Source organism: Polyodon spathula, chromosome 5 (assembly GCF_017654505.1).
Source record: "Polyodon spathula isolate WHYD16114869_AA chromosome 5, ASM1765450v1, whole genome shotgun sequence".
Lineage (NCBI taxonomy): Eukaryota > Metazoa > Chordata > Actinopteri > Acipenseriformes > Polyodontidae > Polyodon > Polyodon spathula.
The window spans coordinates 54,681,375-54,696,953 of NC_054538.1; the positions used below are offsets into that span (position 1 = coordinate 54,681,375).

Below are 15,579 nucleotides of genomic sequence, written 5' to 3' on the forward strand. Positions count from 1 at the left end.
TTAGCTATTTTCTAGTTTTATGTAAATCGTTTTTTGGGGGTTTTTTTCGGGGCAATTATACAGTCGACCGGGAGAGAAACAAGCAGGCTGCATCCTGCCAGTACTGTAAAATGACAATATGAATAAATTGCCATTAATTTATACCGGTAGTTATTTTTCAGGTTTTGTTAGCACACAAATAATGTGTAAAAAAAAAAACAAAAAAAAAACAAAAACAAAACAAACAAAAAAAAAAGTTTCAATATTTTTTTCCAGGGTTAACTTAAATGTTGTATTTTGTTCCCCTGATTTATAAATGTAGTAAAATAAATAAATAAATAAATATATATTTTATATGTATATATATATAATATATAATATATATATATATATAACATTTAGCTAAATATTTAACTAAATGTTAAATCCCTTCACAAGATTTAACATTTAGCTAAATATAACTAAATGTTAAATCCCTTCACAAGATTTAACATTTAGCTAAATATTTAATTAAATTTTAAATCTCTTAACTAGATCTAACATTTAGCTAAATATTTAAACTAAATATCAAATCTCTTAACAAGATTCAACATTTAGCTAAATATTTAAACTAAATATCAGATCTCTTAACAAGATCTAACATTTAGCTAAATATTTAAACTAAATATCAGATCTCTTAACAAGATCTAACATTTAGCTAAATATTTAAACTAAATATCAGATCTCTTAACAAGATCTAACATTTAGCTAAATATTTAAACTAAATATCAGATCTCTTAACAAGATCTAACATTTAGCTAAATATTTAAACTAAATATCAGATCTCTTAACAAGATCTAACATTTAGCTAAATATTTAAACTAAATATCAGATCTCTTAACAAGATCTAACATTTAGCTAAATATTTAACTGGCCAGTAATGCTAATCGGGAAGTATACAATTTTCAGCATTACAAGAGCCAATCAAATTGTGTGAAAGCACAAAGCAGGCAGAGTTCATTTGCATACAAACTCCAGATTTAGCTGTCCAATTAAAAGTACACATTTAAAAAATATATATTTTCACAACATGTATAAATCTGGGGAAAAAATACAAGATTTAAGTTAAATCTGGAAAAAAAAAATACTTTTTTTTTTTCTTTACACATGCCAACCCATAAGAAAAGGTAATGAATGTATGGAAAATGTTTCTGATAAGTAAAATGTTCCCTAGTGAAAGCTTGAAAAGTAAATAATTTAGTAAGTATTTGGTGCCCACTAATCTCTCTTTTATTTTATGTATGTATGCATGTATGGTTGTATTTATTTTATTAATTTATTTATGGACACCATATCTCTTAAGGGATTGGTGCTTTGTAGCTCTTTTAAAAAGTTCCATTAAATCCAATTCTGAATAAAACATTGTTTACAGTACACATGTGTTAAGGTAATGCAAACTAATAAAAACTACAAACATTTAGAAGGTTTATCTAAACTAATATTAGGTAGTCCAAAGTCAGTGCTAATCAGGGTCTGTGAAACTAGAAGTTTATTTATAAAGACTTTAACTAGGCTTAAAATGTTTAATTGTTTTCTTTCTTTCCGGTCACGTCTTATACTTTAACATACATATACATAAAACTTTATATACATAAAACTTTAACTTAAAGTTGTTTGTATATATACATTTAAGTACAAGACATGGCCAGAGAGAAAGTTTTAAGTACTTGAAGTAATACCTCAACATGAAATTAAATGCCACCAAATTCTTTCATTTGATTAATGTATCTGAAACATACCTATAAGGGAGTGTCAGTGTTGAGAAGTGAAAAAATATTTATATATGTTCCTTATTTTGTGGTATAATTCATTACTAAGCATCCAACCCAATTGAGCACAAAGGGGTCTTTATACAGTGGCAAAATGTGCTTATAAATAGATCAAGGAATCAAATTCACTAAAATGGAAAGACTTTTAATGGTGAACCTAAGTGGGGCAAGTATGACCACATTATTGTGCATCCTAATTTTGTATTTAACAGATTTGTTTTTTGTATGCATCGATTGCTAATCTCCTGTAAAACTAATCTGATTAAATCAAGATATCTTGAACTGTCAGAACTAATGACTCGAATTGACTCGAGCAGTTTAGTGACTCGACTCGAGCTTTACATGTTAAAGATGCGACTTGAGTCCTTACTCGCCAGTGACTTGACTCAAGTCCCAATTTTGGTGACTCGCTACAACTGTGGTAGTAACTCGAACTACAGCTCTTATCCAACCCCTTCTTTGTGGTGATTTTTAAGGTTATACTTACTTTTTTCATTGATTCTTCTATTTTCCTTGCTGTCAAAATGTCGGAGCATAGGAAAAACATGACTTCGCCGGCACTGGGAAACTTTTAAAATCATCTTCGTAAAATCCCTCAGGAGGCCTGCATCGTGGATTCCATTTCTCAAGCGCTGACCAAGCAACACGAATCCCTTGAGGCAGTAGTCTCTAAGACCATAAATGGCAATGGAAGGAGTGAAAGTTTCGCTTCGGAAAACCACAGAAAATGGTACAATCTCTAAGAATGAGGGATAATTGCTAAGGTGGATGGTCTACAATCTGAGACGAGAACAATGAAATGTGATATCGAATACTGCACTTCTGAGATAGACAAATTGCATCTCAAAATTGCTGACCTCGAAGACAGATCCAGATGCAACAACATTAGAGAATGTGAACTGGCGCCGAACCAGAAGGGAGACGATCCTGTTGGTTTTCTGTAAAAAAAATGCTCACTAACGGGATCCCCTCACCTGCAGGCAGGGGCGTCGTTTGGGATGAGGGTTGCAGAGGTGACTGCCACTGCCAAGCTCGCCAGGAGAGCCCCCAAACGGCAGTTTCTGTGAGAAGTTAACAGGCTTAAAGGAAAGTGTTCATGCTTCGGGACATTAAAAGCAAAGTGCAGCAACTAGCCTGACACTGTAACATTGTTGAATGAAACATTCACTTTTTTCTTGCCAAAAGCTGCAGTGCTACTATGTTTTAAAAATTGTTCTGCCTAACAAAAGTCAAAGCAACAGCTTCTCCCAAATTATTGTGATAATTTGCATTTGTTGAAATTCAAAATTAACAATATCAGCTGTTATATACGTTGTGTTACAAAAAGCAAGAAAGGTACGTTTTACTAATAATTGTGTTCATTATGTACATTTATGATGTGTTTGGGGAACTTGTCAGTAAAAGTGTTTAGCTTATAAGATCTATCTTGTCACAGCAAGTAAACAAATAGCAAAATAATAACCAGGGCCGACGTCAGAACCTGGGCAATGCGGGCAAGCGCCTGGGGCCCCCCCATACATATAGAAATAAAATTGGAAATATGACTAAATATACTATTTCTGTTCCAACTGTCCTTTAGGACTAGAAACTTTTCAGTTCTCCACCCTTTTTTTCCTCTTTTCCTGCTTGCCTTCTCTTCTCACTCCCTATTGGCTTCCGTCCTCCCCAGGACTTTGTAAAACCAAAAGCTATTGGCTGTTCTCGACATACATTATACAAATGTGCCAATGTAATTGTCACATTTACTTTCCAACAATCAAGACTTTCATTTGAAAAGCGTTTTGTCGAGCCTCACTATCATAATGTCTATTATTATCATAACGCCTGAACACCTCACCTGTTATAATTATGTATGATTTTAAAACATCAAAATTGAAACCTGCCTAACCTCCTAATAAAAATAAGCTCAAGTTTGGATGTCAAACGGAAGGAAAAGACTACTACTTTTTACTGTTTTCACACTGTACAGTAATGTATAAAATGCAGCCGAGTGATTTATTTTGTGTTACCGGTAGGCTAAAGTAAAAAGAAAGTGTGCTACAGGTATTCATTTGATTTGTGTATTAGCCTACTGTGCTAAACTCGCACCACCTGTAGTTTTTATTCTCTTTTTGAGCTGGTACAACTCTAAAAGGATACTTGCTATTACTTTTACTTATATATTTCTAAAAATCATTAAGGTAGTCATCACTCTTCCAGTAACCACTGCAAGCAAGAAGCGTCTGTTTTAAGTTTGGTTAAAACCTATTTACAAACTTCCATGACCAATCCTCATCTGAGTGATCTGCTTGTAATGGCAACTGAAAAGTCATTGGTAAAAAAAAAAAAAAAACTTGATTTTGATGTCCTGGTTATTATTCCAATTTCAAAAGAAAAGAAGATAGTGATAGACACGTTGAAAAAGGCATGCAGATAGAATTAATTAGCTATAAAAAATGATTCGAAATATATATTTTTTATTATTTGTGAATTTTTTCTGAGGGATATCAGTCAACATCTGTAAGTAAACTGTTCCCCCACTGCTACCACTAGTTCAATGAAATTTGATTGGAGTTTGTTTCAAGGACTCGGGACTCGACTACAAGTCTGTTAATTTGTAAGAGAGTGCACGCTATACACAACAATCACTGAGTGTTCTTGTACAGTGGAAAGCTTCGTTAACACCCACCTACTACCAAAATGCCAAGTACGTGTGGAGAAAAAAAAAGAGATGGTACTAGGAATACAAATCTTCTGTGGATTTTCTCATACTTCAGTGTCCTCCACTTCCACCACAAAACAATTGCTATAAATTCCTGCACTAGTAGCTGAATTAACATTGTTGTTGGTTTAACATACAGTATAAAACTTCAATTTACTTCACATGCTTCATACGGTCATCGAGAAGCCGCTAACACACAACCTTGTAGCACACTGTAACTCAATTTAAACTTTGTTAAAAGGTTGTGTGTCAGTGGGAAATAAGTAACAGTTTTGTTGTATAACACAATACATTGTATTGTACACCCTCAAGTATAAAGCAAAAGTATTACAGTCTTTTATATGCACTGGTTAACAAGGATACGGTTTGCAAAACAAACAAGCATAAGTACAAATTTGTATTTTGAAACGGAATTAGATCTACCATTGTTAATAATAATAATAATAATAATAAAAAAAAAATACAAACTTCAAAAATCTTTTTAAAAATGAACAATACAATCAATAAGTATCATTATAAAAATAATTTATTGTTTAATCTCAAACTACATTAAAATACACCAAGAGGTTTGTATCTGGCCTACTTTCAGCACGCTTAAAACTTTTAATAACGTAATAACTGCATTAAACAAATATGCATTACATGTAGGCATACCTTAAATTACATTTTTATTATTATTATTATTATTTATTAATCGTGAGTCACTTTTATTGCTGTCGCTTATTAGCAGTCCATTGCTCTCAAGCTCCTCCTCATCTTCAATGGCAACGACAGAAACCCGGCGTTTATTTACAGTATTTGCCAGCAGACCGGGCACATATTGGAAACAGCGATTATTTGAAGTTTTACGATATTTAAGGAATTATTTAAGAACTTTGACCATGGTTTCCTGGCACTCAACTTGAATTCCATAACAACAGACACATGTATTTCTTACAAACTTATTTGACTAATTGCCTGCATGTAAAGGCTGATTAGATTTGTGTTGATGATATGGTGAAAAATAATAAGACATTAGCAGCTGTCTTTGTTTTTTTGTTTTTTTTTGTCTGATGTTATATGAAAGTCTCAAGTATTTTCCAAAGTGTTTAGTATGCTTTACAAAGTTATTTTTGTCTAGCCATCTTGCACTGTAACGGGAGACATACTGTACTGTGGAGGATAGTGAAGTTGGTTCACATTGCCCAATGCTAGTTTGAGGTGTAAAGGTACAAGTTTCCTCCTCCTTTGCTTACTGCTACATGTGTCTGGGAGCTAACTAGCATTTAATTTGGTGCAATTTATGTCTTGCAGCAGTATGAAGTTATATATGAGAGTTACAGCTAAATAAAAAATATAAATGGGATTGCTTTTTTTAATGTTTTTGTTATGGTAATAGCCACACAGGGAACTTACATTGCTGATATTTTCACTAAAGGCTTAAGGTAACAGCCTTCTTAAATATGTGACTATTTGCAAAACTGGATGGTGCACAACACCTTAAGCGATGTATTAGTGTGCCTCAGACCACTCTTTATATGACTATAACAGAGCAATATGACTATGTGCTCTGTCCATACATTTTAACTCTTTGAAATTCATGAAACTGTTCTAGACTGGCGTATGTAACCAGCCTTAAAGCTTTGTTAAAAGGGCTCAATGAGTCATCTAAAAAAATAAGAGAATTTTACTGAAACAGATGAACTGTCCATTATCATCAGGGATACAAGTACTTGTAGGAAACAAAACAGCATACAACTTTGAAACAATATTTTCCTATTTTTAAGTGTAATTAAACCATAAAGTTAGCTCTAAAGCTTTTTAAAATATTACCTTTCATTTTTCATTTACTGTAATTTATTGTGCAACATTGAGCATGCACTCTGACCTTGCCCTCGGACCCTCACTGTGGTGAGTCTGCTGACTGACCCAGGCCAGTGCTGCGAGCTGGCAGCACCAAGTTGTGTTTACATGACAGTGTGCAGCCAGCAGGAGCATGCAGTCGAGCCAGCTGATCCCGCAGGCTGGCATGAGAAATGTTGCCAGCCTGCCGTGCTTCCCAGTGCCTGTGTCCAGCATGGCCCAACTCGCAATTGTGGGGAGCACTCGGCTCACAGACGGCACAGCCTCTGCCCTGATAATAGAGCCAGTATGTACAAGGCATCTGTCAACCCCTGCAGCCTAAGCTGGGAGGCTTCTCTTCCTCTTACCCTACTGTGTTTAATTTTTATACAGATTTTTCCCTTGTTCTTCTCTCTCCCTAAATCCTGTTGTGAAAATCTCTGCCATCAGTGACTGAACTTAAAAGCCAGCATGCTCTGAGCGTGATTCAAGTAGAAAACTACAAGACTTGCATACATCAGCCCATGTTATTAACATGCACTACTGCTTGACAGTCATCCTGGTTACAAACTGTACTCCCCTGAAATACGTAATCATTTTTTACATTTCTTTTATTTCTGCTAGGGAATCATCATTAAGTCAGTTAACAAGATTACAACTTTTTAAAGGGCTGTTAGTATGTGACTTTAAATAACTCACCCTGTAAAAACTGGTCAGTCTATTATTAATGCCCTAGCAAAGTCTGAAAACATGTTGCTATCTTGATGGACTATGTTGTATGATGTTAATATGATTTAAAAAATCATTATTGAAAGACGGTTGTTACACTTAAACACATGAAGGAACATGTATGAATACCAAAAATAAGTAACAGGTACAGTATATATCATTGAGGGAACACTTGGCACACTCAGTAACTGGAAGACCTTTTCAAATGTTGCAAACATGCAGTTTGTATTAACACATGCACTGCTTGGTCACATTATTAGGACCTGTACCTATTTTGCTGTTGGCCTTGACAGAATGTGACATTGACTCCACGTGGTGCTAGAAGGTGTTAACCATTCAGTCATTAATGCAGAGAGGCAGACAGATGATTATTTTAGTGAATGAGTTAATCTCAAACATGCTTGGATTGTGATGGCTGTGGAAGACATGACTGCTTTTGTTGTGCAGCAAAATTTTGTTTGCTTAAAAATATTTTAATTTAACTGAAACAAAATTTAACCAGAACAAAATCAAAAACACAATGGGCCTGATCTTCGATCTTCGTGCAGTCCCCTCGCTAAATTTGTGCCTTGCAAAAAAATAGTGCTTTGGCACAAAGCAGTTGCTCAACATTGGAATATAGCAGTTTTTTGAGCAATTCGCAAATCTGTTTGTGCCTCCCAAAACCGTTTGTGCATTCACTACCAATATAGCAACTGCACACAACAGCCAGGCAAGAATGCAGAAAGATGGACAGTCACCATTGGTAATGGCATTACCCTAACAAGCTGCTATCATTGGTGTCACCACATAATTGTATCGATATGAAAGCAGACGAGACCACACAATATATCGTGCACACATACATACAGACCATTCAAATACACAAATACACACATAGCTAAGCGCCAATTTTTCAAATTAAAGTACTGATAAAGCCACTGTTTTATTGAATACAGACAGTATTGTATCACGAGGAAATACTTTATAGGCCAGCTTATCCGACATAGCTGTATGTTTGTTTGTTTTTCTGAATGATTTTATTTTTTTTTATATATATAAGTCGTGCCGTGACAAACTCTACTGTGGTAGCACACTCTCTGATTTGTAAATGTAACGAGGTCATTCACTTGCAAAGTAAACATCAATCAAGCATTTGTATATACACAATACACAGAAATGCGTTATGTTATTCATTCTACTCACCCATTTGAACATCATGATTAAGCCCAGTTTGTAAGGTTTTGAGTGTCGCCGGAATGGATTTTTTTCGTTTTGCCACTTTTTATTAAGAATAATAATTAATTCTAAATTAAATAAATGTTAATTGTAGTCTACTGTGATTTCTCAATAAATGAACAATCTCTGTACAGTTAGCAACATCGACATTCAGCAAACTAAACAGCTGTGTAAAAACGGCCAGTAATTACAGTTAACAGAACTGTTTGACCACCCTCAGCTAACTTATGATTGGACTGCTGCAGAGTCATTGATTGGTTGATCGTATCACCGGTCTGACTTTAGGAAAACCTTATCGTGCCTTTCACAGCAAGAGTCAGTGTTTGGCTCTCCGAACTGTAGCTGCCCACCCCTCACCCGTAATGCACAGCAACCTATGGAATAGCCAAATAAAGCAACTGGCCGCAAGATGGGTGCATGATGCATCTATACAATTAATTTACAGATGTGTGGCAACACACAGCAAAGATAATAGGCAGGACCCCCCTCCCCTCTTCATCCTTCTCTCAATCTTCATTTACAATCAAAGTATGGAACTTTGATGGTACACGTTGGATGTCGATATGCCTGTGGTGCAATGAAGAACACATATAACTGTATATGTAAACACAATACTGCTGTCCATCATATCAATACAGTGATAAAACACATAACTGATCTGCCCATCCGGTGTGTGCGGATGGGGGGGTTCTGTATTATTGTACGTTTGTACTATTATACCCATCTCCAGAGTGGACTGTTACTCCAACACAATTTAAGCCAGCGGTGCGCAGCTATTGGAACTAGCGCATCGCAATTATCGCACAGATATTGGTATATTCAGACGAATTAGCATCACCATCAACTTTAGGTAAACTGGACTCACTATATCATGCAGCACTGAGATACAATACACATACAAGATTTAATACTGATCATTGTATATTATACAATTTGGTAGGCTTAACTATGGCTTTACGCAGGTTGAAGCACTGGTATATTCTGCTATATAAGGCTAGTCATTGTACATTATATGAATTTACTTGTTTAAATGAATACCTTATAGCTTCCCTTAGTAACCATAGCCTTAGATCTCATTCTTTTTTGCATTTTAAAATCCCAAATGTGCGTACTGAGGCTGGTAAAGGATCCTTTGCTTATTATGCCCCATGGTCCTGGAATGAGTTCCAGTCCAAACTAAAGCTGCAGACCCAGATATCTTTACTGCAGTTTAAGAGTAAACTGCATGATTTCGTGACTGAGAGTTGTAATTGTTATAAAAACTACTTTTAAACTACCTTGTTTTAAATGTGATATATTGTTTTAAATGTGATTTGCCTGTGTCTTAATTGTATTTTATTGTGTATTTGTTCTTGTTGTCCAATTGACTTGCTGCTACCTACTTGGCTAGGTCTCACTCATAAAAGAGTTTTTAATCTCAACTGACTGCCTAGTTAAATAAATTATATATATATATATATATATATATATATATATATATATATATATATATATATATATATATATATATATATATATATAATCTATCTCCTGGTATTGACTGTTGATCTACTAAAAAACTGAACAAAATAGGAAGATATTGCATAGTCGGCAACCAGTTTGTGGTCATACAAGTACTAATATATTTGTGCACAGTTTTTGCAAAGGCTTTCTTGGGCACACAAGCCATTGTCTTATATATTATAGATTATAAAACGATGACTCGTCTGTCTAGAAAAAAAAAAGGTTTTCTGAATAAGGTGTCTAGAAGGGCTAGTATTCCGATAGTATCCTAATACTAAGTGGGTATTTGGTATCACATTTTCAGAATACTGGTATCCAGAATACGGACAGATTCATTCGGAATACCCTGTTTATATGGCATGGACTAGCTATTCAAATTTCCCACTATTCCGAATACAACTGGAATCTTAATAGAACAGGACAACCGGAGCAGGTGCCCAGATAGCAATATGGGTACAGTCAGTTGCACCTACCAAGCGCGGCAGGTGCGCGACTTCATAAAAACCCTGCATTATCTTCTCCTTTTGCTCTGGTACTTTGGGAATTTAATATGTTCCTCAGCACATCGCAGCAACACGGTTATGAACCTGTCGAGGTGGCGGGACACGGCTGACTCAGTGATCCTCACTGTATCACCTGCTACTTTCTGGAAGGTCCCGGTAGCCAGGATACACATACAGACAGACACTACCAATTGTTCAGACAAAGCATGACTGTGCAGGTTTGTTCTGTCCAGGTCATCATGCAGCATGTGACGTAGATGAGTCAGCATGTCTCGGATGAGATGATACCTGGACAAGACTTGCTGATTGCTGAACTCCTGTACCTGAGGCAGGTACACCCTTTCAGCATATCTTCACCTATGTCAGGGTTGCTGTTGCTGGGTGTGCCTTGCATCATTCACATCCACATGTCGACAGACACGCTGCCTGCTACCCACGTTTCCCATTGTTGCCTGTTTGTAGTCAGTGCTGGAATGGCAGTGTATGCAGAGTTAACGCAGTCCTTTTACAATCCTTATTCTGTGTGTCACAAACCTGGTTTTGTGCTTGCCGCACACCTTCAAATATACCAGGATCACGCATATTGTCGGCCACTCCCCCCATATTGCGCGATGCATACATTTTATTTCTGCACAGCGCAGAATGGATTGTGACTCGCAAAAGGACGTTTCGAATATGGCTACTAGGCACAGTTTCGGTACAACGGCCATTTGCGACGCACATACCCCTCTGTGCAGTGCGCAAACCTTTCGAATATTGGGCCCAGTGTCTTCATCATGTGTAGCTGTACAATTGCTAAATTGGATAGCAGCTTTAGAGTACAGTGCCTTGCAAGAGTATTCAGACCCTCTCACAGTTTTCACATTTTGTTGCTTTAAAGCTTGCAGTCATTACACTTTGAAATAGGAATTAATATGTGTTATGTACACAACCTACTCCACACATTCCAAGCAAAAAAGAAATAAGTAAGTAGATAATTAATATGAAATAAAAATGAAAAAGTCATGATTGCATAAGTATTCAAACCCTTTGCTGTGGCAAACCTAAATTAATTAAAGTGCACAAAATGACCTTAACGAGCCACACAGTTAGTTGAATGGCCTCTGTCTGTATGCAATATTAGTGGTTCTCATGATTTCAGAATAAAACATCTGTCTCTGTGAGGTTACTTGGTCAGGTAGTGAATTTCAAGCAAAGACTCAACCATGAAGACCAAGGAGCTTTCAAGGCAGGTCAGTGATAAAGTCATTGAAAAGCACAGATCAGGAGAAGGGTACAACAAAATATCGAAGTCTCTGAATATCCCTGTGAGCACAGTCTACTCAATCATCAAGAAATGGAAGGTGCATTGTACCACCCAGACACTGCCTAGATCAGGCCATCCCTCCAAACTGAGCAGCCGGACAAGGAGGAAACTGGTGAGGGATGCCACTGTGAGGCTAACGACAACTTTGAAAGAGCTACAGAGTTCAATATCCAGAACACTTCACAAAAGTAGCCTGTGTGGCAGGGTAGCAAGAAGGAAGCCATCTCAGAGCCTGATTGGAGTTTGCTACAAAGCACCTGAGAGATCCTGCAAAAATGTGGCAAGAGGTGTTTTGGTCAGATGAGACCAAATTGGAACTTTTTGGTTTAAATTCCAAGCGTTACGTTTGGCACAGACCCAACAAAGCACATCTCCCAGTCAACACATCTCCCAGTTAACATAGCATCATGCTGTGGGGATGCTTCTCAGCAGGCACTGGAAAGTTTGTTAGGATTGAAGGGAAAATGAATGGAACAAAGTACAGGCATATACTAGAGGAAAAACTATTTCAGTCTGCTAAAGACTTAAAACTGGGGCGAAAATTTACCGTTCAGCAGGACAGCAATCTAAAGCACAAGGCCAGAGTTACACTGGAGTGGCTTAAGATTAAGAAATTGAATGTCCTTGAGTGGCCCATTCAAAGTCTTGACTTGAATCCTATTGAGAATCTGGAAAACTGCTGTCCATAAGTGATCCCCAGGCAACTTGAGAGAGCTTGAGCAAATCTGCCAAGAAGAATGGGCACAAATTGAACCAAGCCAGTGTGCAAAGTTGGTAGAGACTTACCCAAAAAGACATGCGGCTGTAATTGCTGTCAAAGGTGCTTCCACCAAATATTGAGTTGACGGGTCTGAATACTTATGCAATCAACATATTTCAGTTTTTTCTCTTTAGTTTTTGCTGACATTTATTGTAACTTATCTTACCCTTAGAAGTCTTCAGTTTGACCATTCAAGTTTTGAATAAAATATTAAGTTTAAAAAAATGTGTATGCGTCATTTTGTAATTTCACAGACTGGGACACCATAGGAAGGGTCTGAATACTTTAGCAAGGCACTGTGTATATAGTAGATATTAATTAATCTGATCTATGAGCAATTATTAAATACATGTGTAATCACAATGATCAACATCGCATATAATTTCTAGAAAAAATCATGTGTGACTGCAGCCATTGCTATTCAATTAAAGAGCGGCTTTAGAATAGGCTAAAGCAATGTATACATAGATTTAATTGTTCAATCAGTAGACCAAGTCATGTATATTTAAATATATACTGCTACAAAAAGTTTTGTAAACACAATTATCCACTCTCATTCCACTTAACCAGAAAAAAGATTCAAGTTGGCATGTAATAGCTAACCATCGAATGTTGTAGCGATATAGACTGAGAGCCAGTGTTTCATTAATGCCATATGGTTCCGTAGTCTTTAAAGTATATACTCAACATGACCCTCTCCAAATCAGCTGGTTAATTATAGTGCCACCTCTCTCAGAGACTGAGACCTTTTCAAATCCTATAAATTCAGAGCAAATCCTCATCAACACTAAGAGGTAGTCGTTTTTTAGGCAGCCACACAAGCACAGATTCGTATCACCACGGAGGGGACCAAAGAAGATGAGACTCCTCAAGGAGACATAAGATACAGCTATACAGTGAGAATAGTCACAGGTGCAAGAGGAGGCGGTAATTGATCTTTCAAGATAGAACTTACTAAAGCGAGGTTTGTCTTTTGGTCTGACTAATAAGGTAAATCCATCCAAGTTAAAAGTGGGCTGTTATAAGTTTTTTTGGAAAGCTACATTTGAAACATGACTTTTCAGCTAAAAATGTACTGCTGTAGAAATTGTTTTAAAGAAACAAAATCTACCTTTTTTCCCCAGTAGGTATATTGAATCCAACATTAAATATTTTGAGTAAACTAATGATATTGAAAATATTATTGCAAAACATTCTGTCCCTGAATACTCAACTAGAGAAAAAAAGCTATTAAGGAACTTAATGATAAAAAAATTAAATCTGCAGACAAAAGAGGCTCCATAGTTATCCAGAATAGTGAGGTTTATGTAGCTGAAGCATTAAGACAATAAAATAGCAAAGACTTTTACAAGACAGAGATGTTATTTTGGATAAGGCCAGGGAAAGTAACTTGATCACACAGAATCAAGTTGAATTTCCTATAACACCTGTTATTTATATGTTACTAAACATACGTAAGAATCCTGTACAGCCCACGTGAAGGCCTATAGTATCAGGGAATTTATTGACTTTTTTTTTTTTTTTAAGATATTGCAAGAGAGTTGCCATCTTATTTAATAGATACTCGTGATGTGATCAAGCTTGTTTCCCAAAATACGTTTCCATCTAAAGCCTTTCTGGTTTCTTTTGCTATGGAGTCTGTACACTAACATACCATATGAGGATGGTTTAGAAGCACTGTCATTTTATTTTGAGCAAATCAAAGTGATATTTCCAAGGAGTTCCTTTTGGAGCTATGTAAATATATATTAGGATCAAATTACTTCTAATTTAAAGACAAATATTATTTACAAATCCAAGACATAATCATGGGTGCAGTATTTGCCTCAAATTATGAAAATTAAAATATGGAGATTACATAAATGACACTAACCAGAATTTAAAATTCACTATGGAATTCAGTCAGACTAAGATACATTTTCTAGATGTGTTCATTTCAGTAAATGGAGGGTTCCCAACAGATAGAAATACAACTTTGTGTGCAGACAGTTATCACCCAAAATATTTGATCAAAAATATACTGTATGGCCAATTTTTACATCTAAAAAGAATATGTAGTGAAACGTCTGGCTTTAAAACCAACGCTAAAGACATGCAAGATTGTTTTCTAAATAGGTGTTACAAGAAGAATACAGCTGATACTGCTTTTAATAGGTCTGAAACTATAGAACTGAGTGAGCGTGTAGAAACTGAAAAGATGAATGATTTGTCGACACAAGAAATAATTACCTTTGTTACTGAGTATAAGCCTATCTCTAATGGTAGTAGAATAATATTTTCAAAACACTGGAAGATGTTGGGGTGTGATCCTCAAATTCGGCCTTTTGTCATCTATCATGCTGCTTATAACTTATTTCCAAATGTAAAGTAACTGTTTTCTAAAACTGTCTTGACCATATTTTAAATTTATTCTGTGGATATCTTATCTGTTCTGTTATCCAGTGCTTCTTTACATGCTTCTAAAGTTTCATTGCTAGGAAACTGGGGTACAGGGATTTTATATCCATGCAAAATAAAATACTATTCTCAGGAAGTGTAATCTTTATTTTATTAATCCTTTTCAGAAATTATGTTGTATCTTTAACATAGCTAGGTACATTTTGAACATACGGCTGCAGCTGCTTTTTCAGCTATTTCCGCAGTAATATATTTGGATGCCATGGTAACTTCGCTCATCTATTTCTATTTAAATCTATTGATGTGCCTGTGATGTAATTTATTACATTGTTAATGATGTAACAATCAACTATTTATTTCTATTTAAACCTTCAGGCTTCATGGTATTGAGTCTCTTTTTCCTTTATTCTGTATTGTACATTTTTTATTTCTTATGTTTGAGAGGTGATTCTATATTATTTTCTATAATGCTGGACCTATCTCTCCTATATATTTTATTTTGTTACAATTGTGACAAAATATAATATAAACAAGGTTGATAGTTTTGCATGATATGTTTCTTATGACTGAATATATATATTTCTCTCTCTCTCTCTCATATATATATTAATCAAGCATAGTTATAGTGAGGTGGGTCTCTTTCCTTCTCTTTAACACTAGCACCACTTGCAAAAAAAGAATTGATTATATTTGAACATTTGAGTCAATGTGAGCTTTGACAGAATTAGATCAGGGTTTATATGTATTGGTTTACATAACTAGAACACTAATCCTGCTTTAATCATTACGCAGCACATGCATTTTTTAGATACTAAGCTACATTATAACCAGAAATCTCCCATTTTCCACTGAAC

The 15,579-nt window shown here is 35.6% G+C and overlaps 1 protein-coding gene across 2 annotated transcripts in view; it reads left to right on the forward strand.

The window, feature by feature from the left end:
• The window catches only part of LOC121316055 (serologically defined colon cancer antigen 8 homolog), a 147,626-nt gene that overhangs the window by 118,515 nt on the left and 13,532 nt on the right, over positions 1 to 15,579 (forward strand). The window lies entirely within an intron of this gene.